The sequence below is a fragment of the Plectropomus leopardus genome, chromosome 9 (assembly GCF_008729295.1).
Source record: "Plectropomus leopardus isolate mb chromosome 9, YSFRI_Pleo_2.0, whole genome shotgun sequence".
In the NCBI taxonomy this organism is placed as follows: domain Eukaryota; kingdom Metazoa; phylum Chordata; class Actinopteri; order Perciformes; family Serranidae; genus Plectropomus; species Plectropomus leopardus.
In genome coordinates this window covers 6,341,375-6,366,389 of record NC_056471.1, presented here as the reverse complement: position 1 = coordinate 6,366,389, position 25,015 = coordinate 6,341,375, and the positions used below count along the sequence as shown (strand labels likewise).

The following is a 25,015-nucleotide window of genomic DNA, read 5'->3' as shown; positions in this document are numbered from 1 at the left end:
ATTCACAATTCTACATTTATAAATTATAAACATTGACTTCAATTGTAATTCATGTGGAGTTTTGTCTTCACAAATACTTAATGTGTGTACATGTGACTATTATAGATTAATATATGTAAGGGATTTTTTTGTGTTTTTTGTCTCATTGTCCTTTTGTGTCTGTAGTCGGTTTATGTCTGAGGTAATTTTGTGTCTTTTTTCGCTGTTTTTTGTCTCATGCAGTTGTTTTATAACTAAGGTAATTGTACTTTTTTGTCATTTGTGTCTTTTTTAGTCATTTTGTCTCTTTGCAGTTGTTCTATGTCTCAGTGACAATTTTGTGCCTTTTTTTTGTCTTTTGTGTCCAGTAATTTTGTGTTTCTGAGGTAATTTTTTTGTCTTTTTTGTTGTTTTGTGTCTCTTTGCAGTCATTTTGTGTCTTTGAAGAACATGGTGCTGGATGAAGGAAGAGGGAGAGAACTGACTGCAACAGGTGTCACTGAGAGACTGGCAGGTGCTCCCAGTTGCACCTATTAACTGACTCTGTCTACCAGGTCCTGCAAGACGGCAGGGGGACAGACAGACCCTTCTAAAGCAAGAGGACCGTCACAAGTCGTTTTGTGTCTCTAAGAGGTAATTTAGTGTCTCTTTGAAGTTATTCTGTGGCTTTTTTTAGTTAGTTTTTGTCTCTTGCTTCTTGGCGTCTCTGAAATCATTGTGATTGTGTTATGTTAATTGTGATTAGTCACAGTTTTTAATTCCATTATTTTGCATTGGAGAACAATATTGAAGTCCATATTGGCAAGATAAAGCAATTCTTACCAGATTGTCTGGATTTGGAATCAAATAGCAGCAAAAAACTGAAAGGGATTAACATAAAGTAGGCATGTCTGTAAAGGAGAGACTCATGGGTACCCACAGAACCCATTTTCATGCAAATATCATGAGGTCAGAGGTCAAGGGACTCCTGTAAAATGACCATGCCATTTTTCCATCAACAAAATCTAGCCCAACTTTGGAGCATTATTCTGCTCCTTTACTGAGAAGCCAGCATGATGTGGTTGCTGTCACTAACAAAACTCAGCCCAGTACAGCATCATACAGACAGGAATGTCAGTCAGCAGTTAACATGATTAAAAGACATGAACTTGTTCATTATGGACCTTAATAGCATCAAGATTAAGGCATTAATATCGCCAGCCAAAGTGTTTTTTAGTTGTTTTGTGTCTTTTTGAGGTCTTTTTTATGTCTCTTTGAGGTAATATTATCTGTTTTTATTAATTTTGTATCTCTTTGTGGTTGTTTTGTGTTTCACACAGAAGGCCCTGTTAAAGCCAGAGGACAGTCACAAGTTGTTCCAAATCTCTAAGGTAATTTTTTGTCTTTTTTGTCAATTTGTGACTTTTTTCATAGTCATTTTTTTTTTTTGTCGTTTTATCTCTTTTTTTTGTCTTTTTTAGGCATTTTGTATCTTTTTGTTTTTTGCATCTTTGAGGTAATTTTGTCTGTTTTGGTTATTTTGTGTATCTGTGGTAATTTTGTGCTGTCATTGTTATGTGTCTCTGTTGTTGCTTTGCCCCTTTTGTAGTCATTTTGGCTATCTTTGCAGTTTCCTCACATGTTTTTATGGTCATTTTAAATCTCCTCCTAGTCAGTACATGTCAGTTTGTGTAACATTTTGCAAGTGAGGGCCCCCGTTGCACTTTGGGTCCCTGGGCCTGTACCTGGCACACCAGTTTAGTGATAGTGTGGGCTCTGACTCTTGTTGTTGGAGATTTTTCATTGACACAAGTTTGCCAGTATTTGGGGCGTCCTGCTGTTAAGCAGCAAATGTTCTCATATCCCAGTGAAATCTTGAGCAGTCGGTCTCCAAGCAGTCATTACATTATTCACTGTCTGTGGAGCCGCTCCAGGATTCGTCTCGAAATCACAGCCTGAATAATGTCTTTTCTCTGCTGCTCAGTGAAAGTAAAGAGTCCCATTTAAGGCGGGATGTTTCCTCAGTCTGAAAAGCCTGTGGGAGCCCGTCTTCTGCATCATCGCCCAAACCTGAACAACTGAAAACAAACAGACGACTACAGGCTCTGCAGCTTTTCTTATCATTTGTCTTCATGGTTTGATTTCCTGACAACATACTACATGAAAGCAGAGCTGTTTACCGACTAATGTCTGATGTCGGATTCTCCCACTGGAACTTAAATGCAGCAGAATGAGTGAAGCTAGAGTAATGGCACACATCCAAGATGTGGATTACCACCCCAAAGAGAGAGTTTCTGATGATCTGTCCACCAAATCCAATCCAGGATCTTTATTTAGACAGTAACTAACAAGTGGGACTGCTATAAGATCAGGTGTCTGAGTGTGGATTTGATGCAGCGATGGCACAGACTGGAGTGTTTGCTGTGCTTAATGAGGCTTTAGAGGTTTGTAGTGGTTGAGCTGACTGCTCTCAGTCCTCACAAAAGCATTTTTCCTGGTGCTGGGAAGCAGGTTAGCATATTAACCCTTTGAAACCTAAAGCAACATATTTTTTGTGTGCTTTTAGGCACCCTTTACATGTATTTTACCCTTTTTTTTTGTTTATTGAAATTTTCAAACAAGACAGTAATAATGAGTCAAACTAAATGAGATTTAACAAACGTATCTGAAGCAAGTGAAAGAAAAGGCAATATGAAACCAAGACAGGATTAAGACAAGACAAATACTACAAATCGAATCAGTACCCAAACAAAAACAAAAACTTAAACTTAAAAATCAGTTAAGATAAGTGGCCGAAGTAAAAAAGCAACAACAACAAAAAAAACATTAAAATGTGAAATAACTGTTATTGGTTGGACAACTGTCTGTCATATCACAATTTAATGTCTCTTAAATACATGGTCAGTCATTCTGGGATATCTGGAAAGTTCAGCTCTTGTACATGTTGGAAAAAGGGGTCCCACATCATGTAAAATTTCCTTAGTAAGCCCTTCAATATGCACCTGATTCTTTCTAGCTTGGTAAAATTAAGGACATCCCTTATCCAAAGAGTGTGTGAAGGGAGTTTCGGAGACCTCCACTTAAGTAATATCAGGCACGTATTTTAACCTTTTGAACGCTGAGAAAGTTGGTGCATTTTCTTTCAAACACATGGGGAAAAAGCCAGTAAGCAACTTGGTGAGTAATGTTCCAGAAATTGCAAGAAATTAGTACATTTAGAACATTGTTTTTTTAAAAGCTGAGACAACATGCCCTGGGAAAACAGAAAAAAAGCCATAAAATACTATATTTATAATAATCACAATTACATAAATGCAAGAAATGGATTGTTCCTGGACTCAAAAGTCAGTCTGTTCAAGGTGCTCTTTGGGTGGGGATATACTAGGATTAAAGGTCAACACTCAAAGGCACTCTCTTGAAATGTTTAAATGCCTTTATTATATTCAAATAAAGAGAGTGCCTTGGAGTTTTCTTTTTGATTTTTAATCATAATTACATATATGAAATAATACTACATGGGATTATTGTAATTTAATTAGCACTTCCAAGCCCTGTTAATCCTTTTTTTTTTCTTTTTAATATTCCTTTTGTCCTTTTTTTTAAAACAACTATTTTTCCAGGTAATTTTCTTGTTCCTTTTCCAAATTTCTCGCTAATGTTGTGGGTAATTTCTTATCTGGTTGCCCCCATACTTTTTTTTAGGGTTAATATTAAAAAAATGAAAATAAATAAGTGGATGACAGAAAGTTGGAGGCCGTTGTTGTAGTTTCCTAAAAGAGGACACGTTTTCCACCTCTCTGTCCACCAATCGTTTCTCATTCTCCTTCCATCGTCTCTGTCCCAGCTCTCTGTTCTCTCACATTCATTCTCTCTCGCCTGTGCACACACACAGACACACACACACACACACACACACACACACTTCACACTCTCTTTCCTGCCTGAATGAGCACTGTCGCTCGCCCTCTCTCTCTCTCTTCCCCTCTGTCTGTATGAGTGATGACCTTCTCAAGCATTGGATAGGAAGGAGGATAGAAGCCATCTAAACTCTGCTACGTCCCCATTACTCAACTAGACACCCCAGTGTCAATATACCTACACACACACACACACACACACACACACACACACACACACACACACAATACATCCCACTCAGCATTACACTGACTCAGGAAGGCCACAGCAGCATAGCATGGCTAGCAACTTCATCCAAAAATTGATTGTCCAGGCAAAATCCTCCTCAGCTTGTTGAAACAATTTATTGCTCCAAACTAATTTTATGGTCTTTAACTTTTCGGCAGCCCAACCCAAAACACAAGAGGAGAGCAGGAAGCCTTTTTGCTGCACCTTCCCCATCAACGTTCAGCCTGGAGCCAGCCGTGGTAAGAAGCCACTTTGCCTGTTTGTAGCTCTCATCATGTGAAAAGGCGTCTATAGATGTCATATTTTAGCCATTGTCAAAGAGGCACAGCATCAATTTTACACATCAAGATCACTTAACTTGTGGTAAAGTGTGTATTTTTCAGCCTGTGAAAATTGAAATTAATCTGTCCCTTTCAAGCTCCTGTGTTTTATGGAAGAACAATACTAAATCATTAAATTAATGTAAAACAGGTTTTCCTAATTGAATCCTCTTTTTTTTTAACCATGAGAGAAAAGTTAATCTAGTTGATAAATCTAAAAAAACTGAAACTAGGTGTGTAAAAAATATGATTTCACTTCAACTGAAATAAAACTAAAAATAAAAATTTGGGGGATGGGGGTGAGGGGTGGGGTGTAAGTGAAACAATATCAAGTACTAAAAAACTAAACTAAAATGTAAATATACAGAAAAGCTGGTCGGTACTCATGATAGCTGAGACTGGGATGTCTACATAGCTGTGAGTCGATTGCTCTCACAAAGTGTTGTGTTTATTTATAATATAATAGTACCATTTGTCAACTTCAGAAAATTTGTGCCTGACAATTATCCCCCATATTACAATAACAATAAAAAAACAACTAAAACTAACACTGAAATGACAAAAAGACTAAACTAATTTTTCTGAACAATAAAAATTAATCTGAAACAAGTAAATCCACTTTGCAAATTAAACTGAAGTGAAAACAAAAACTATATAATATAAAGTAATGAGAAATACAAAACTACATAAACTTTGCTTGGGAGCAGTGGAAAAAGAAATCCCATATAAATTCACTGAATCTGACTTTTTAGCAAACAGTTGCCCAATAACACATTTAGCAGCATTATTAGCACTAATTTAGAGGCTTCTTCAGCTCCGTTTTTGTCTCAACTAACTCATGAGGGAAATTTCTGGAACCTCAGCTGCTAAATGCTTCGCTTCCTTTGTCTGCTGTTTGGTGCAGGTAATGCACTGCTGCCCGACTGTGGCTTGTAACAACGCTGATGATAGCTGAAAGGTTGCAGGGTGTGAAACCAAATCAAAAAGCTTAAATGCTTACAGCTCATTTAGCTGAAGAGAAACTGCAGAGATGGAAGTGATCATTCTTATACATAGTGTAATATACATTAAAAATGGTCAATTAATGCAGCTTTGACATAGTAATCAAATGAGTTTTTAGGCCCACAAGATGAACATGTTAAGTAAAACAAAAATATATATTTTGGAACACAGAGAACATTAACCTGGCTTCTACTGCCGCTGTAATTTCAGTGGCCTACAGCCCACTGAGCTGGTGGTGTTTATCTCTCTAATTTCCCACTTATGTATGCAGAATATGTTTAATATAATCTCTTTTAGCCTGTTTTGTACTGTAACCCTTAAAGCATGACGTACTTCAAATGAACAAGCACTTGCAATTAGACACAAAACAAAAATGAACAAACATCCTTACCAATTTGATGCCATACAGTCGGTGGTTTTGTGGCTTATAAAGTTATTAATGTCACTTACCTTTCAGTAGTGTTGATATGACCCAAAAAGTAAGAATATTTTCAGAAACTATCTCAGACGAAGGTGATGAAGGTGTCTCTTCATTTGCTTGTGTCTCCTTGTAAGCTTTTTCTTAATTCATACATTGAGCTCTCAGGGGCACCGTAGTTATGCATTCCTGTATGTTTCACTTTTTTTAAGGGGGAACTATGCCCATTTTCAAAATTAATTTATTCCTATGTCCTAAGACTCTCCAAACATATTAATAAACATGAACATCTTTCTCCCAGATCCAAAAACCAGAATGTTGAAACTCATATTTGTGATGTCACAGGGTATAAAGTCTGGAGCTGCTCCATAGACAACTGATGGTGAAAGAAGTTCGAGATACTGAGAGCAGCCAGAATATTCAGAGTACATGGGGACTTTTTCTGATTTACAATCAAGAATACTACAAGAGAGAAAAACTGATTTATGTCTAAAAAACCAACATTCTGTACAACCATAAAATCAGACTCATATTCATTGTCTTTGGAGTAGCTCCAGACTTTATACCCTATGCCACAGGGTATAAAGTCGTATGATAAAGTCGTATCGTAGCTCATGTAAAAACACCCAAAACTGATTGAACTTTTTTAAAGCAATAACATAATGGAATTCTTAATTTAGGTGGTGTTCCCTGTTAGAGCACCATGTTAGCAAAATGAGACTGACATTAGTTCCTCACTGCCCACAATCATGTCTGTATTTTATACTTCAGCTCTTCTTTTTATCAACACTTACCCACTGAGGCCCTCAACTGCCTCACAGAATACTAGTGTTGTAGTACTCGAGGTTTGTCTTGGTCTTGAGACTACTTTAGAGGGTCTCGGCCTTCTCTTAGAGTCGAACGCAGTTTGACTTTGTCTTGTCTCGTACATAGTGGACTCTGGATCTTTAATTGAGACCAGTTGAGGCCTCAACAGATTTATTTGATAACCTAATTACTGTGATTGGATGTAAAACTTCTGTCTTCAAATTTATTTATTTTTTCATTTTTACACACACACACACACACAGACACACACACACAGACACACACAGACACACACACACGCTCTGCTTTGGTCTTTGGTCCTTAAAGTCTTGGTCTTGTCTCAGTCTCAGCACACGCTGGTCTTGGTCAAGTCTTGGTCTCGATTAATGTGATCTCGACTACAACACTACAGAATACATCTACCCTCTGCACTGAATCTGAGTGTTTGTGTGTGTGTGTATCATCAGTGGGGAGAAAACACATCCCATGTAAATGACTTCAGTGCTTGTCTTGGACAGCGTGTAGAGGGTCCCATTCATTTTGGTCAGCTTTATGAATCCTTGATAAGGCTAATGAACGCCATAGCTCACTTATGCTAATCAGTCTCTTGAATTAGCCTGCCACTGGAGTGGCCTATTAGTGGAGATCACAGCATAATGGATGATATTAGGGCTGCACTGCCCACTATGCTTTGTGTGTGTGTGTGTATGTGTATCTGATGGATGTTTTTTAGATGTGTTAAGTGTCTTTGTACAGCTTTAAGTGTGTTTGGGAATAGCGGTGTTTATGAAGTATAGAAACTGTCCCAAGTGCATAAACACAGAAAAATATTATACTCTTTTCATTATGTTCTGTGTCACTGAGAAGTTATTTGAAGATAGTGTATGTCAGCGGGCCACTGAAGATGATAGTTCCATTGTCTAACCACTGGATGGCAGTAGTGTATTACACAGGACGACCTGGGGCACCATAATTCAGAAGTCTCTCTCCAAACAATAAACTTCTGTGAGATAACATATTCACACACGAGACGACTGGGCTGGTTTCAGTAGCCACAGTGAGCATGATTAAAAATAAGAGACACAATGTATTTAAATGCATTCAGACTGAGACTGTGAACTCTGCTCACAGTGTAGCAAACTCAGTGTCCCAAAAATCTCCAAAACTCTTTGTTTCTTTGCACCTTCTCTTCCTTTTTTTCTTCTCCTCCATGTCTCATCTTTTCCACCATCATTCTTTGCCTCTTCTCTCCCCTCCTCCCTCCACGGCTCCTCAAGTTCAAGCCAGGAAGCATCAAACCAAATTTTGGATCGATTGTTTGATCATTCCATACAACATCACTGCTACGGCCAATTTAGCTGACACATACACACACACACAGATACACACTTGTGTTGCCTATCCCTTATGTTACCTCTGGGATGTAGCTGACAAATGACAGCGCCACTTGTCTGCCAACCCCGAGTCTCTTGCTCGGCAGGGTGTGTGTTTGTGTGTGTGTATGTGTGTGTGTGTGTGTGTGTGTGTGTGTGTGTGTGTGTTGCTGGAGAAAAAAAATCGTTGAGGGACACGGGGAGATGGAGAGGAGCATAGGCAAGATTCTGGGTCTCTGATTGGTTGAAGTGAACATCCTGCAGAGTTATGGATTTTTGACAGAAAAGATAGTTTGCTTCGACCATGTTGCTCAGCAGACTATGAAAAACAGTATATTTTCTTTCAATACGAATACAAACCAAATACTTGTGCTGGTAAAATCTGTTATTTTGGCCATTTATTGATTTTTCCCGGTGGGGTACAGCAAAACAGGCAAACAACAGCGCATGAAAGGGTAAGAGGAGGAGGAGGTAGAGCGAAGAAAAGGAGAGGTTAAAGCTGCAAAAGGCAAGACCTTTAGTTGAAGAAATCAGTCCTGTCAGCCAAAATGACTGCTGTCTGGTTAGCTTAAGGAAACACCTTCCCAGTTTTCAACCAGTTTTGTGTCACTTGTACAACAATGTGGGCAGTAAACGTTCTCCATTTTTCCAGTGCCCACATCTCCTGCTCATCTGGGCTGTTGTTTGAACTACAGATTGTAATTTTGCATTTTCGTATGGCTGCCACCATAACCTCAAAGAGAATAGAAGTGGACTGAGAAAGAGAGACCCCTCCCCTCTCTCACAAACTCGGACCAAACTAAGACAAAGGTTGGCATGAAATCAGAGCTCAGATTGAGTGATTCCAGGACAAATCTTGACTATGTCTTAAGGTGTCTCCAGATTTCAAACATCCATCCATCTGCCTGTTTTCTACCACTGCTACTGCCAGCTTTGGGTTCTTGTCCTGGCGGCACCAGGGTAAGCAAGGGAACCCCCTGGATGCCTGTACAGGAAGGCCTCCAGGAGGCATCCAGATCATATACCTGAACCAACTCAACTTGCTCCCTATCAATGCAATGGAGCGGCGGCTCTCTTCTAACTTTTTTCTGAATGTCTATGATTCCTGTCTTTTTGGGCGAGTCCAGTCAGCTAAGGAAGTTCATTTTCTAAAGCTCATTACCTTGGAATATAGACCAACTGGCAAGCTTTCATTTAGGCTCAATTTCCTCTTCACCATGATAATCCAATACTTCTAACTTCTGAAGTACTGCTGAACAATTCGACTGGCAATCTTTCGTTCCATCTTACCTTCACTTGAAAATGAGACTCAAAAAGGAGTCACATTCCACATCCCGAGAGCAAGGTTTTGCAGTCTGGGGCCAACATACCATGGCACAAACATTTGCCTGCTCCCCTATTCACAACCTGACCCTTAGGCCTAGAGTTGCAGGTAGTAGGCCCCCTTGTAAAGTATACACTTTGTCTGTGATAAGTTGTGTAGGTTTGGAGGATAGAGGCCTTGTCTCTCCTTGAGGTGTATTTAAGGGATGGGAAGATTCTCTATGAGGGTGTTGGGGGAACAATTTTTTGAGTCATGGGAAAAGAAAGGATGTAAAAAAGTACAAGTTAGCATAATGAAAAGTATCCAGTGTTTGTTAGGATGTAGGATGTGCACATAGGCTCTTCTGCAAGCTTCCATGACCTACTGTTAACCATAATACACAATACATCTGCTTACAAGGTCCACAGGACGTTTAGGTGTATGTGTGCAAGAGCATACTTTCAGCCGTATGCCTGATGAATCTGCGATGGTTGTGAGTGTCTGCATGGCAAAAGTGATGCCATATCATCTGATGTGGTGCTTTACATGGGCCCTGTGCAATGAGTTTTCACTTGTTCATGCACATCCAACATTGTCTAACTACATGGACATGGATGGGTGGAAAACCATGCTGTAGATGCAAGTTTTCAATATCCTTTCACCTACCATTTGGGTGAATACTGTTTTTTTGTGAACAGAAACTGCACAGAGAATGAATGATCCAAACATTTCCTCGTCACGATACTGCTTCAACACATCGCCATGCAACCACTTGTGCAGAAAGCATAACTAAGCCTTAAGTTTACAGACTACAGGAATGTCAAAGTTCCTCCTCAACTTGATCATATTAGGAACAGGCTTATACATTCTCAGCTGCAGCTTAGTAGAAAAAAAAGTGAAAAAAGGAAGATGTGATCCCTTTCAAAAATTGAGAATGCTACATGAGGAATATCACACTTGTTTTGTCCGTGTGGAACCTTAAGGAAGACAGACATTTCTAATGTTTTTATGGATGTCAGCATCAAAGTTTGACAACCTCTTTCATCATATTGCACCTTTGATTAGCCATGACAATAAAATACTAAGCCCTGGTGGATGCATCTTAGCAGCTAGCTGTTAAGTCGCTACGGCGCTTTAATGAATGCTGGGAAACCACTTCTTTTATTGTTGATAATTTAACAGGATTTATCTTAGAGTGCGTTTAGCAGTTCTGCCTGAAATGCTTGTCACGTACCACTTGTTAATGTCTTTTAAGAATTGCTGTAACATAAGAAATACTATTTAAAGGCTTCTATCATCACAGTTTCCTCTTCTGCTGAACTGAGATTCAACTTACTCGCAAAAGTGAAATTGTGGTCCCTGGAAGTGAGGAGCCCAAACTCCCAAACGTGTCTGCTAAACTGTGGCGAGGTAGCGCCAGGGTCACTAATGATGGCTGAGCCTCTTCACCAACGAGGGGATAGAGGAGAGAGGATGAGAGGTTAGGTGAGGCAACGCAAGGGAAAGACGAGAAGAGGTGGAGGATGGAGGACAAATTGATAGGGAGAGGTGAAGGAGTGAATAAATGCATCCACAAACCTGAATCAATCTGCATCTTCATAGAAAGTGACGCATGTGACCGACTCGTTAAATGATCAAGACGTACAGACGGATGCGCCGGCTCCCGTCTTAGTAAAGGCTGAGGTGATGGAGGGATGGAAAGAAAGAGGAGAGCAATCGAGGCCAAAGCAGCACAGATCAGGTAGAAACAGATGCTTTAATTAGCAGACTGAGAAATGCCCGTAGCTGTGTGTGCATGTGTGTGTGTGTTTGATGGCTTTAATTAGTTGAAGTGTAAGATGAAACAGAGGAAAATCAACAAAGTGGCATCTCTGTAAAGGTTAACAACCACCCACCTTCTACTCTCCGCCTCTCCTCCCTTTCCTTTCTTGCCTCTCTGATCCTTTCTTCCAGAGCGTTCGTAACGGAGAGGACAGAGGAAATGAGAAAAGAGAGACTTGGAATGAGAATGAGGGGGCAAAGACACACTACAAGACATAGTAATTCTCTTTAATCAAACCAGTAGCTCAAAGTGCCATCAGCTTTATTAGCTTCAAACACACACACAGAGAACAACATGCTTGTTCGAAGGCATACAAATTGAATTCTGCCCTCCAGAAACAAGGGAGACATTTAGTTGCAAGCCAGTGTCTCACTGTACAGATTACAGGTAGAAGCACAGAGATTACTGCGAAACTAAAATTGAGTGTCTAGTTTCTGATGTCTTGCCTGCGGCTTGAATCACCAAAGAGATTTCTTTTCTCTCTCTCTCTCTCTTTCTACTTCACTGCGAGGGTTGGTTTAAGATTGTTTAGGTGTGTGTGGTGGGAGGGATTGATGGGACAGTTATGAGACAGGATGATATGCGACAGGTTTTAGTCTGTGGAGCCCATAGCCCAGAGACAGGAGACGAGACGACAGGAATTCAGGAGTTTTTCATGTGTTTTTGGTTCCTGGGGGCTGTGAGTCATTACACTGTTACATCACGCCCCATAGTGTCTCCTGATTGGTGGTTGCATGCTCCCTTACATCCAGCTATCAGAGGGATTTGATTATTTTTCCTGTGGGTAAACAGAAATTCAATCAGTGACAATCTCCAATTTTCTTTTTACTCAACGGGTACTTTATGCAAGTTAAGAATGGAATCAAAAGATGATTCATTTTGACAAACATAAGATGTAATAACAAAGCTGTGTGTTGTGGTTTTTCTTCGAATAAAACTACTGATAGGATTTTATTTAGTACAGATATTCATGGTTCCAAGAGGATTAATCATATGACAGTTGCTCCTGATTTTTTATCCAACCCAAGCAGCAGGTTCTTTTTTTTCCTAAATGAAATATCCCAGTGTCACAAGGTCTGGTACAAAATTTGGTTCAGACATTCATGATTGCCTGATGATGTATCCTAACAACTGTGATGACTTCATACCTACAAAACTAAAAACATTCCTGTCAACCCCTTCTCTACAGTATACTTTGCGTTTAGTGCCAATTAGCAAAGGTTAGCACACCAACATGACAAACTAAGATTATAACATTGTAAACTTTGCTGGCTAACCATAGGTATTTAAACATTGTGATTCTGAGTATATTGGGATACTAACATTACCATTTAGCTGATGTAGTGTGCCATGGATCTATAAAGAAAAGCAGCATGAGGGTTTCTGGAACAACTTAACTCACTTCCAAGGTGCAAGACCAACACATTCCAACTTGTGGCCTTCATCAGGGTCATAAAGAAAAATATCACAAACAGCATTTAAATAAGGTAGGAATCAAGCAATAAAAACGAAAGAAAAAAGAAATGAAACAACAACCATATACATTCTCACAAATATATGCCAAAGGTGTATCTACAAAGGTAGGTTATGGTCATGTGGCTCCAGGTATATCATCATCTGGAGGAGCATGACCCAACCCACCTTCGACTGTCCTGATAGTGTGAGAAGTGGAAATCTTGAATAGAGTGCTTGAGGGATGACATTTTTCTGTAGGCCTATGGGATTTTTCGATTGGATTCTGGATTATTGCAGAAAATAAGCTCTGTGGCAAACAAACAGGAGGAGGGAGGAGGGAGGAGTAGAGCCGCTGCTCCTCCACGTTGAGAAGAGCCAGATGAGGTGGCTCGGGCATCTAATTAGGATGCCTCCAGGACGCCTCCCTGGTGAGGTGTTCAGGGCACATCCCACCGGTAGGAGGCCCCGGGGAAGACCCAGGACACGCTGGAGAGACTACGTCTCACAGCTGGCCTGAGAACGCCTCGGAGTCCCCCGGGAAGAGCTGGACGAAGTGGCCGGGGAGGGGGAAGTCTGGGCTTCCCTGCTTAGGCTGCTGCCCCCGCGACCCAACCCCGGATAAGCGGAAGAAAATGGATGGATGGATGGCAAACAAACATTTATGATACTTACACATTTTGTTCAGCAAGACAATCTTTACTAATGAACACCACTTGCAGTATTTTTTAAAACCTAAGAGCAATCGCCAGAAATAAAAAACTAAAGTCAGGCTATAAAAAATTATTCTACAGTCGCGTGACGTCACCACCACAACACGACTTTGTTTGGTGTGATGATGTTATAGTCTCATTAATCACTTGATAGCAAATGCCTTTTTTGAGATACATAAAAGCTTCAAAGTACACAGTGGGGCTTTTACAGACATATTTTATGTCATAGAATGAAACGTAAAGGTCTCTTAAGCTTGTGTTAACTACAGCCCTTAATTTTCAGGCTTCTAACCAAAAACCCATTCAAAAAACCCATTGACGTCAAGACGAGGGGACCGGGAGTGCTGAAACGCTAACTCACTTCCAGGTTTTAGGACTTATTCCTATAAACGAACAGCATCCTGGTCCAACCGCTCTCTCTTTAGCCTCTTCTCCCCTTCCACAAATGTTGCTCCTTGATTTTTAATCAGAAAAGATTAGAAACACAAGCAAATGTTTGCTCTGACCAAATGTAAACGCAAGAAATATCCATTGACTCGTTTATTCATTTTCTCTGAAATGAGGTTTTAATTCTTTCATTCAAGCTTTAGAAAAACACTTGTTTTTTTCAGCACAGATGATCTTGTTTTGAGAATTTCCTTGAATGATGTAATCCTTCAGCATGTTAAGACGTGGATAGAGAAAACCCCTGAAACAAGAAAAACTACTTTGGCATCATTCTGTCAGACCGATTGCAAGATTTTGTTTTGAGCACAATATGAAAGAACGAATATGCATCTAAGAGACCAGTTAAATGGACATTCTTGCAGTGTACTTCACTGTGGTGGAGGAGGCACGACAGGGGAATGAGGAGGACAGGGGGAGAAACAACATCCTCAAATCTAATCCCCAGGCTACAGCCTCAAAGACTCTTTTATCAGGGCGGGAGAGCAGTGAGCAGTGTGTGTGTGTGTGTGTGTGTGTGTGATTGCTGTCTGCTTCAGTGTCTATTCCTCTTTGTATTCTTCCATTCTATTTTCCTGCATTATGGTTATTGACATTTTCCTGCAGACTGAAAATCACTTTTCCACACAATAGTGGCTGTTATAGAAAACAAACACTGGTTCACTCTGAAATATATTCAAGTGCAATTGTCCAGCTGCATGTTTTTTAACAGTTTATACATCATTATCGTTTGATCCATGCCAGTCTGAGGCGGTGTGAAGAAGATAGAGATATGGCTTGTGTGTATGAGCGTGTTATTTGGCCTGTGAGGGTAAGTGTGTGGATTTTACTGCTGTTTTATAGTCCATTACAAGCCCATTACTGCAGCCTCATGGCCCCATTCTCTTCTTTTTATTCTGTTTCTCTTTATGGCGTTAAGTAGCTAAATAATGATAGCAGAAGGGGCATCAGTACTAGCAGGGCTGCTGCACACTCAAATACACAGGCGGGCAGTTTTTGGCAGGAGAGACAGCCAACAGCACTTGAGCTGCGTTTGCACCCGACTGTCAAGCTGTCCAACCTCAAACTTTTGAAATGTCTGAATTAGGTTTGTTTCCATTTGCTTGATGCAGATAAACAAACTGCCTGAGAGAAAATCTGACAGAAAATGGAAAAGTCTTTCCATTATCGATTAGTATTGGCCAAATTGTTTCTATTTCTTGGTGACAGCTAGCGTTTGTCGTATTTCATGCTGTCTAGAGATGGGAAAAAACTATCCCTTTTATAATACACACCTCTAATAGCCATGCATCCATGAGAAACATGGAGTAACAATACATGGAGCATTTTTTGGAGGTTGTGCTTGACAGGTTGTTCACATTCAACAGCAAAAATCTTTAGTTGGTGGTTAAAGTTCCTAAAATAAACAAAAACAAGGTTTTTTAAGTTGCAAATAAGAAAGACTAATCCACAGAAAATATGCTAAAATTAAATTTTATATCCAAAACTTCAAAGGTCTCATTCTTACTTGTGTGATTTTCATTTTTTAAACATTTTTTGTAAGTTTTTTGTGATTTTTATTAAGTATTGTAATATACGTTTTTCCTCTGTGTTTAAAAAAACCCCAAAACTGCATTTATATGATAAAATTGTGAAAACAATCCTTGTATACACAGATCTGCAAAAACAATCCAAAATATTGTAGTATGCATGCCAGGTCAGTAGTTGGCAGTGTAACTTTATAATGACACACCAAAGAAAAACTCAACATGCATGCGTGAAGTGTGGCTGTGAAGTCACCATTCTCACAGGATCCTTACAACCAGTTTACATGGTGACAGAATGGTCTTTTCAAAAAGCTACATTCTAGAAAAGGGAAAAACTCTGCGTTTTTAGGCCCCAATAAGCCGTTGTCATGTGAACGAAAGGCCAAATCACAAAAAAAAAGTTTAACGTTTCATGCAAGAACTGTTGCCGTGTAAACAGATCCTAAGACATGACACGCTTTAAAGTTTCCACTAGAGAGGGCGCTGAAACACTTCTTAGCCTGTTGTTGTGACTCTTTAAAGGAATCTCATCAAATTACCCAAACTTAGCTGTTGCGTCAAGCCTATCAAATTCCTGCACTTGGCTTAAAGCCCAGCTACAGTCTCTTATCAAGATGATCCACTCACTGAAATGACCTCTTCTACAGTCACAACCACTGAAGGCACAAAATGATATCATTAAATCATGTGCACTTAACCACTTAACACATGATACACAGCCGGAAAACGGCCTCCTGTGCAACCGGCAACCTTATGGTTATTAATTAAAAGATCTGCCTCGGGGCCAATCTGCAGCCTCCAGCTTTTTATGGCTGAAATGCAGTGGCCTCGGCTGATGGGATGGAAAGAGAACCAGACAGCTGACAGAAACAGAGCTAATGTTTTCAAGGTTAGAGGGGTTATTTCTGGTGTAAACTGTTCCATCATTTATTAAATTGGTTTCAAGAAACTCTCATTTTCCTGCAATTAAAAGTCGCAACAAGTCAGCATTCAAGGGAACATGCAATGAATCCACAAAGGCTGTTTCCTGTTGATTTTTAAATGGAGCAGCTCCAGGTTGTGTCTGTGTGTGTCATTACGAAGCATCTGCTCAGCAAACAAGAAACAAAAGGGAAGAGGAGCTACACTCTGTCTGGCCTGGGTGCAATCCATCAACGCGCATCATGAACTGTGTGTGTGTGTGTGATAGTGATGGGGGTGTGTGTCTCCGAAGTGATTAGGGAGTGTTTTCAGCTCTCAGACATGTCATGAAGGAGAGAAGTCAAACGACGCTCCTTAACACCCACACACTCGGTGCAGCCCAGCACAGTTTGACCCTAGTCTGTTGTCATCAGGATAGCTTGCTAATTAAGAAGAGCTTCTCGAACACTGACACACACACACACAAACACAAACACAGGCATGCACGCTGACAGCTTGTCGTTGTCTTCTTACCCGGGAGTCTCGTGAGGGGCTAGTGTATGTATTTATATATATATATATATATATATATATATATATATATATATATATCTCTGTGTGTGTGTGTGTGTGTCAGAGCAGTTATGTGTGACAATTTCTGTTCTTCTGTCAAAGAGCTGTCTCCTACTGCGAAGGGCGAGAGAGGTGATTTGTCTTGCTCAACTCTGTGCGACAAAGAGTGTGTGTGTGTGTGTGTGTGTGTGTGTGTGTGTGTGTGTGTGTGTAGACATGTGAATCAATGAAGTGTAAAGCAAACACACTTTAATGATTACTAGGGCAAATCATGGTCTAAAACACAAAAACCTTTAGTAGTAGCATTTGTCTCGAAACACCGCTGTGCCTGAGTCTGACAGAGCCGGATAAATGTAGACTCTAACCTTGTCTTGTTTTCGTGAAGACCAAATCAGAGTGTGAATATTGGACCTTAATTACTCATAGGGACCAAAATACAACTCCTAATGAATGCTAATGTTTGTCCATGTCTTTTGGGAGTGTATCTACCATGGTGTCTGTGGGCGGCTATTTCAAGCTTATTTAGAAGCCACAATAGTTGCCATTATACTTTATAGAGTGTTTTCAGGCAGCACACTCATGACCAAAGTTTGTCACTCTAGAGAGGGTTTTATTCCTTATTGACATTACAGAGCTGCCTCGGTCGCTGTCCGCTGTTAAAAATGTTGTCATCAGTACTGCATTGCATTGAGGGGAATAATGCCAGCGTAGTGTCCATTGTCTGTATACAACAATATTTCACAGGATTTAATATGCAATTCAAGTACTGTTTTTATGCTAAGGTTTAGGACATACTAAAAAGCATAGTAATATGGAATTCCCAGTGCATACTGAGTGCACGTATCACTGCAGGTGAAGCTTTTGATCTACTGGTCCATCTATGTCCCAAACCTCACCTATGGTCGTGAGCTTTGGGTAGTGACTGAAAGGATGACAGGGTGAGGAGCTCAGACATCTGGGTGGAGCTTACGGCTCCTTTGTGTCGAAAAGGGCCAGTTGAGGTGGTTTGGACATTTAATCAGGATGCCACCTGGGCCCTCCCAATACAGGTGTCCCGGGGATGTCCAACAGGTAAGAGGCTCTGGGGCAGACCCAGAACATGCTGGTGAAATTATATATTTCCTCTGGCCTGGGAACATCTCAGGATACCTTGGAAGAGCTGGAAAGCATTGCTGGGGAGAGGGATGTCTGGAGTACTTTGCTCAGCCTGCTGCCTCTGAGAACTGGCCCAGGAGAGGTGGATGAAAATGGATTGATGGATAGACTGAGAAGATATGCTTCTCTGGGAAAAAAGCTATTAAGTAGACATAGTGATACAATAAATGCCTTTAAAATGTTACAGCAATTTCTGAATTGGTATTTTGCAATTTGGAAACAGTCTCTTGACATGATCAGCTTAGACCGTACATATTTCAAGTTCTTTAACTAGAAAAATTAGACAAGAAACAAAAAGCGGAGAACAAAAGCTGACAAAAGAAAGGATGGGGTGATGAAGAGAAGATGAATGACATAATCATTAACAAAATCGCACTGTCACCCCTCCTCTTCCTCTCTCTCTCATTCTGTCTCTTTGAGCAAATTAATGTCTTCATCGTTGATACAATAAACTGTTGTACAGCTGTTCTGAGGCTCCTCATGGGAAAACACAGAGAGGAAGACAGAGGAAATAATCTTTGAGAGGAACTGAACTGACAAAGAGATGAGAGGGCCTGTTTGTGTGTGTGTGTGTGTGTGTGTGTGTGTCTAAGTGTGTAAATGAGAGTGAATTAGAACTACGCAAAGAGAACGAGCCTCATCCATATTAATAAACTGCAGGTCTCTCGCCCCACTCCTGGGACCAATACCTCCCCTCGCTCTAATAGATCACACTCCATCTTTGATCACATAGCTGTTTGTTTTCATAATTAACTCAAGTTCAACTCTGTGATATTTCAGCTTTATGACATTTGCTTGGCATTTCAACTTCATTATGGCACCGCCTGTCTCTTCAGCTGGTGGACAGTCACGACGGGTCACACTGTTTGTCCCCAACACATTTCATTATGATGATACTAGTTTTTTTTAATTGAGTGTTTTGTACTTGACTACTATTATTCTGATCCATCTGTTCATCCATCCAATTTTATTTAAATTATCCGGGGCTGAGCCATCTTCCAACCTGCCAAATACTGTAAATGACACATTGTGAAAAGCACACATTCTCCAGCTTTTTACTAATTACAGTACAAAAATGAAAGTCTTTCACCCTCCTTTCTGTTTACTGCATTAATAGGCCACTAGTCTCGTTAAACACTAGTATGACTGAACAGAGTCTTCGTTACAGTTATTATGCTGCGTTCCATTGTACTCGGATCTCTGGGAAAAAACAACCTCCGGCTTGGAAAAGTGCAATGGAACAGCCATTCAAGTCGGGATTCCAAATCGGAAACTCGGGCAAGATCCATGTAGACCGAGTTAGTTGAATTGATGTCACAGCAATGTGGAGGCACATATGATGAACTGTAAACAGAATTACCTGTTTGTCAGTTTTTACTTTTATGAAGTATTTGTGTTGTGAAATGTGCTATAACAACTCCGTAGGGCATTTCCATTCCATGCAGCTGATTTGTGTTCGTGAGCATGTAGTAGCCTACTAACCTACTCCTCCTGTCTCTGTTAGCTACCTACATCAATGAATCTGCATGTAGCCTACTAGGATAGAAAAATCGCTGAAAAGTTTTCTATGGTAGGTGACATGTCTGGTACTGTGCTTCTGATGTTCAGAGGCTAGTCAAACCAACATGAGTTTCCTGTGGGCATCCACGTTTTCGAGAGCAGATGCACTGGAATGCATTTAGGTCGGAAGTCAAAAAAACTCCACGATTATCGACTTCCGACTTGGAAGGCACCATTACCTACACCTGTGACTGTTTTTTTGTTTTTTTTAACTAAAGGAATTTTTTGTCATTTGCTCCTAGATGGTGTCAGGTCACACTGATTGCTGATTGCCCTGCAGCTTCACTGATTGTTGATTATCCTTCAGCTGTTGCTGAGGAGATTGCATGTCTGCTGCTTGTATGCTTTAAGAAAGATCTGTGAGCAAAGCATCAGAGTAATTAACAGTTTGCATGAAAACTGTGTATAGAAAATGTAGTCTGCATAAAGCAACGGTATTTTATGAGTTCACAATGAGAGCGGCTGTTTTTTGCCACGATAGCATTCAATGTACCGATAAAGGCAGTGAAGTAAAGAGACTGCAAACTAGTATAATGGTAACAATGCAGGTTTTAAACATCTAAAGTCTTGTTGAGATTTACTCTAAAACGCAGAGGAACATAAAAAAAAAAAAAAAAAACAAGTTCCCCAATTGACAGCTCCATTAAGGGAACGCTGGACTCCACAGTGACGGTTAAAGTTAATAACCACGTCACCTCCACACAATGATGACCAACCTCTGGTTTAATGCTGTCTTTTTGCAGGTTAAATGTCAAAGTGTTGTTGCTTTATGGTTCCACCAAAGCTTAAATTATCTAATTTCAGCCTGTTATTCTGTCAATGAAGACATCATATCATCATCATTTTCATTTTTTCAATATAAATTTAATAATAATCATTAATCATATCATTATTAGAATCTCCTGCAGTGATTTCAAATACTGAAGCAGAACTTGTTCCCTGCTGTTGTAATGACCCCACAAGAATAATTTGTTGCACCTCAATCATTAACACCTTTAGAGTCTTTTTTTCCCTCTCTCATCTCTTCGTCCCTGTTTCTTTCTTCAGAACGATGGGAGAGATTCTTGTTGCTATGGTGATGTGTTGTCAAGACCCTGGTGACCTCCTGATGACCTGTAAATAATGGCACCACTTCCTACAGAAAGATGACCTGGAAATTCTTGTCTTGTTTAATTATATACTTCTTTTACTCTTCACTCTCTTTCTTAAGATATTTTCGGGCATTTTCACCTTTACCTTGACAGAGCATAATGGGAAAGAGAGGGGGGTATGACATGCAATAGGATCCCAAGGCCCAAATTTACCTCGGCAAGACTTGTAACCATTAAGCTGCCAAGATAACCACATCAACCACATAGAACTTGTTTTTGGACCTTGCAATACATAATTTAATAATTTGGGTCAGACATTTATTGACCATCTAAAACTACTATACAGAACTCCTAAACAATGAAATTATATCTAAACTCTTCTCTCAAGGAAGACAAACCAGAAAGGGATGCTCATAATCACAGTTATTATTCACCTATGCCACTGAACTACTGACAGCGAATATCGTAACTAACCGACACATCAACAGAACAAAATTTGGCATTGAAGAGACCAACGTATCATTATATGCTGATGATATACAGCTATGTATTACTAAACAAGATCAGTCAAAAGCAGATTTTATTTTTATTTTTTTTAAATACTACAACAATCTGTCAGGATATCTACAAAAAACAGAAGTGATGCCTCTCAATGCTTTCATGCACTTTAATACTGATCAATTGTTATCTCAATTCAAATGACAACCAAAAATCTTCAAATATGTTGGGATTGTTATTAACAGGACTTGTAAATCAGCCACTACTGGGAAAGGTTAAAAAAGGATATACAGAAATGGACAGCTTGACTGATTAAATACAGTAACCATCATTTAAATGAATGCCTTGCCAAAAGTAGTGTATTTGTTCAAATCAGTCAATTTAATCGAGTCCCTAAAGCATTCATAGAAATATAGAAATTGATCTCTAAGTTTGTATGGGCTGAAAAACTTTAAGAGAGAAGACTTCAACTCCATAAGCTCCCCATCTAAAGGATGGGGGAATATACCTAACTTCAAAATATATTATTTGGCATTGCACCTGCAGGCTGCATGGTCCTGTTATCAAAGAGATACCACAAATTCAAGCAAACTATAGAACAACAGATGGTTAAACCAATCTCTTTAAGATCAATTCAATTTATAGGCTCATTAAAGCATTGGCACAAATTTACAAAAAAAACAAACAGATTCTGTGCCATACATTTGAATGTTGGCAGGAAAGCAACAAGCTTGTAACGGGTGTTGTGTGAACCCAGATGCAGTACACCGGTAAACAGGAGTAGTTGGTAATGACGTTTATTCAACCCAGCACAAATCAAACACGAAGCAAGGTGAAGCAATTCTGCACAAAGTTCGTTCTTCGGGTCGGAACCCAAAACAAAGTCTCTGGAGGGAGATCGATGTGAAGAAACGAAGCTTACTTCACTCGGCGTGGATGCGGAGGAAACCCCATAGTCCAACAGCTCGGCAGCACGTGTGGAGATACTGTCGAGGAGAAGGCGGAAGCGTGGTCGGGAACAGGCGGAGATTTCGAAGCCGGTTGAGCAGTCCATTAATGCAGCGGTACCAGTGGGGATCAAACAGCAGAATCGTCGGAGCCAGGCGGAGAGGTCTTTACCAGCGGAGCAGATCAGGAACGCCGAAGCAGAACTCGTGGTCGGGGACAGAAGGCAGGTAGGTTTACCGGGGATCAGGCGAAGAGAGCAGGCCGGGAACTGGCAGGGTCAGCTTTTGAAAATCAGGCAGGAGAATGCTGGAGAGTCTTGCATGACGCGGAAGAACAATCTGGCGACGAGTGTGTGTGTGTGGAGGAGGCTTATATCCTGGGTTGATTACTGATGAGCTGCAGCTGGGAGGTGAGTGAGCAGAGCAGGCAGAGTGGGCGTGGTCAGCAGGTAGAGTGAGCAGAGGGAGAGTGAATGGAAAAGTACTGGAAGGAGGAGTGGAGCAGGGATCGTGACAAAGCTATTGGGACCACGTAATGTTCTACTTGTTTTATTTAAATATGCTCCTTTATGGAATAACAATCTAGTCCCAGATATTAAACAGGTGGGATTACTGCCAGTTGCAAAAAGGGAGAAGTAGATAAAGGTTAAAACAAACACCACTGAGAACTTTCCTTAGACACTCCAATTGAAATAACTATTCTGAAACCAAACTCATCAAAGTGATTTATATCAAAATATAAATAATTTTGATATAAATATCAAAAAATAAATAAGACTATAAATAGCAAAATTAACCACAACTCTGCACAGCACAAACATAAATAGGAAAAAAAATATATTTAACATGAATATACAGTAAAAAATAATAGAAAGACAAAAAATTCTGGTTGATACCAAACATGGACTCATGCATTCCAACATGTTTCATTGTATTAACCCCACATAGGCTGCATCACTTTTGCTGCAATGCATCTCCTAAATGCCCAAGATTCAACTGGGATAATGGGGGTCTTTGATGTGACATGTAACATGCTGATGTTGACAAATAGTTGTGATTAGTTTTAGGCAGCAAAACTACTTGGTTAGCTTTGGAAAGCTTCCTGTTTTGGGTTACAATAAGTAAAATATGTAACGTGACATAAATACATCACGTGATTGAAGTAAGTATGTCACGTATCTACCTGCGTTTCATAACGGTACGTTAAAACAACATTGAATCTTGCTTTCACACAGAGAGTACCTACGTAAGTTATATAACATGTAACCTTAAAACATGGTTGACTTTTGTTTAACACGGAATGAGAACAGCAGTCTCCTGGGCGAAAGTCAAAATGTGTTTGACCCATCCATGATCCTCCAACCCAAACTATGAGGAATATCTTCGTCTTTGTACTATGTCAGTTACTCTTTGCAGTCTGGTGCATCTTATAAGCCAGATTCACATGTACAAGTTACAAATCAATGTGACCCAAATCTGATTTTATTTTTTTACTCTCTTGTGACTCATATATGATTTTTTTAGTTTGGACGCAAAAATCCGATCTAACCAGATCTGGGCAACTTTCACATGTTGCTTCTGTAACAAAGGTCATCACGGAATTCATGTGTGTTTTTCCCACACAACCATGGTTTTCCATGTCATACTTCATTGTGCAGGCACGGATCACTGTCTATATACTGGAGTGGTCTGTTGAAGCAACAGAAGGCTACTGTAGATATACCACTGCTGTTTGAGGCTGCTCTAAAAAGTAGCCAAGAGAGTCAAACTGTTGTTGAGATGAGTTTGAATACAGTGTGTGTGTGTGTGTGTGTGTGTGTGTGGTGAAGTCATGAGGCAAGCAAATAAGTAAATGTTTTAAAGATGAACTGTATTGACACGTATTAAAAAAGAGAATAAAGCCCAATAAGTTCAGTTCAATATGAATTTAGTTTCTTTCAGTAACACTTGAATTGGCGTAGTTGTTTTCAAGCTGAGGTTAATAGTATACATATGGTAGGTATGTTTTGTAGGAATGTGAAATGCATTTTGTTCACACCATCAATTACTCCTGAATCATCATACACATCTGTAGGTTTTGTTTTTATTCATATTTTTATAAAACATTGAGACAAATTCTCTCCATGAAATTGCAAGTGATCAGAATCTATAATCACTGAAAATATCAGATGTGGGTAGTAATTCAGACATCTAAAACAAGATCAGTAAAAGGTCAGAAAAAATTAGACTAATGGATATGTTAAAAATGCATCATTAGTATGTGAGAACACACTGTTAGCTTGGTTAGGTGACCTTTGAACTAAAAAAGAAGAAAAATCTGAAATGCAGTAAATTCAGATATTTTCATTTAATTATGAGCTTTATAAAAGAACAATCGTTGGTATTCGGAAATGTTTATCTAACCTCTGAGCCACTGACTCCAAAAATCATGACACACTGATACTGACTGACACAAAATATCGCACACACACTGATTCAGCTGGGTTTGTTGATGCTAAAAACAAGATATCGCAAACTCAGTCCGAATGTTTCCTGTTGTTTCTGGTATGTGTGTTGACGAACAGAGCTGAAAATATCCCTTTTATTATTGCTGCAATTGCAATAGCAAGAACAACACACACACACACACACACACACACACACACACACACACACACACAAACGCAAACACTTGCATTCAGGGCCCGCACAGTGCTTTTCTCTCACAAGCATAAAAAACAACTGACATGTAATTACACACACACACACACACACACACACTCACATGAATAAATATACTGTACACTGGCATTCCCCCAAGTGTGGTCAAAAGCACCCATGCATACACCCACACGTTACACCCACACACGGACATGCAAATGCACACGCACACACACACACACACACACTAGCTACAAAGCCAGAGCCATTCTTCTTGGCTCCAAACTGACATCAACTTGAATCATTGGCTCTCTCGGTGCGCTTCACTCACGACAGCATGCAGGGCATAGGGGGGTTGGGTAGCAAT

General features: G+C 39.9%; 1 long non-coding RNA gene across 1 annotated transcript; it reads left to right on the top strand.

The window, feature by feature from the left end:
* The first annotated feature begins 470 nt into the window (after window positions 1-470).
* Window positions 471-20,645, top strand: LOC121947744. The gene is made up of 4 exons (XR_006106109.1): window positions 471-612; window positions 1,299-1,349; window positions 4,263-4,343; window positions 20,520-20,645. It is a non-coding gene; the product is annotated as an uncharacterized LOC121947744 (long non-coding RNA).
* The last annotated feature ends 4,370 nt before the right edge of the window (window positions 20,646-25,015 follow it).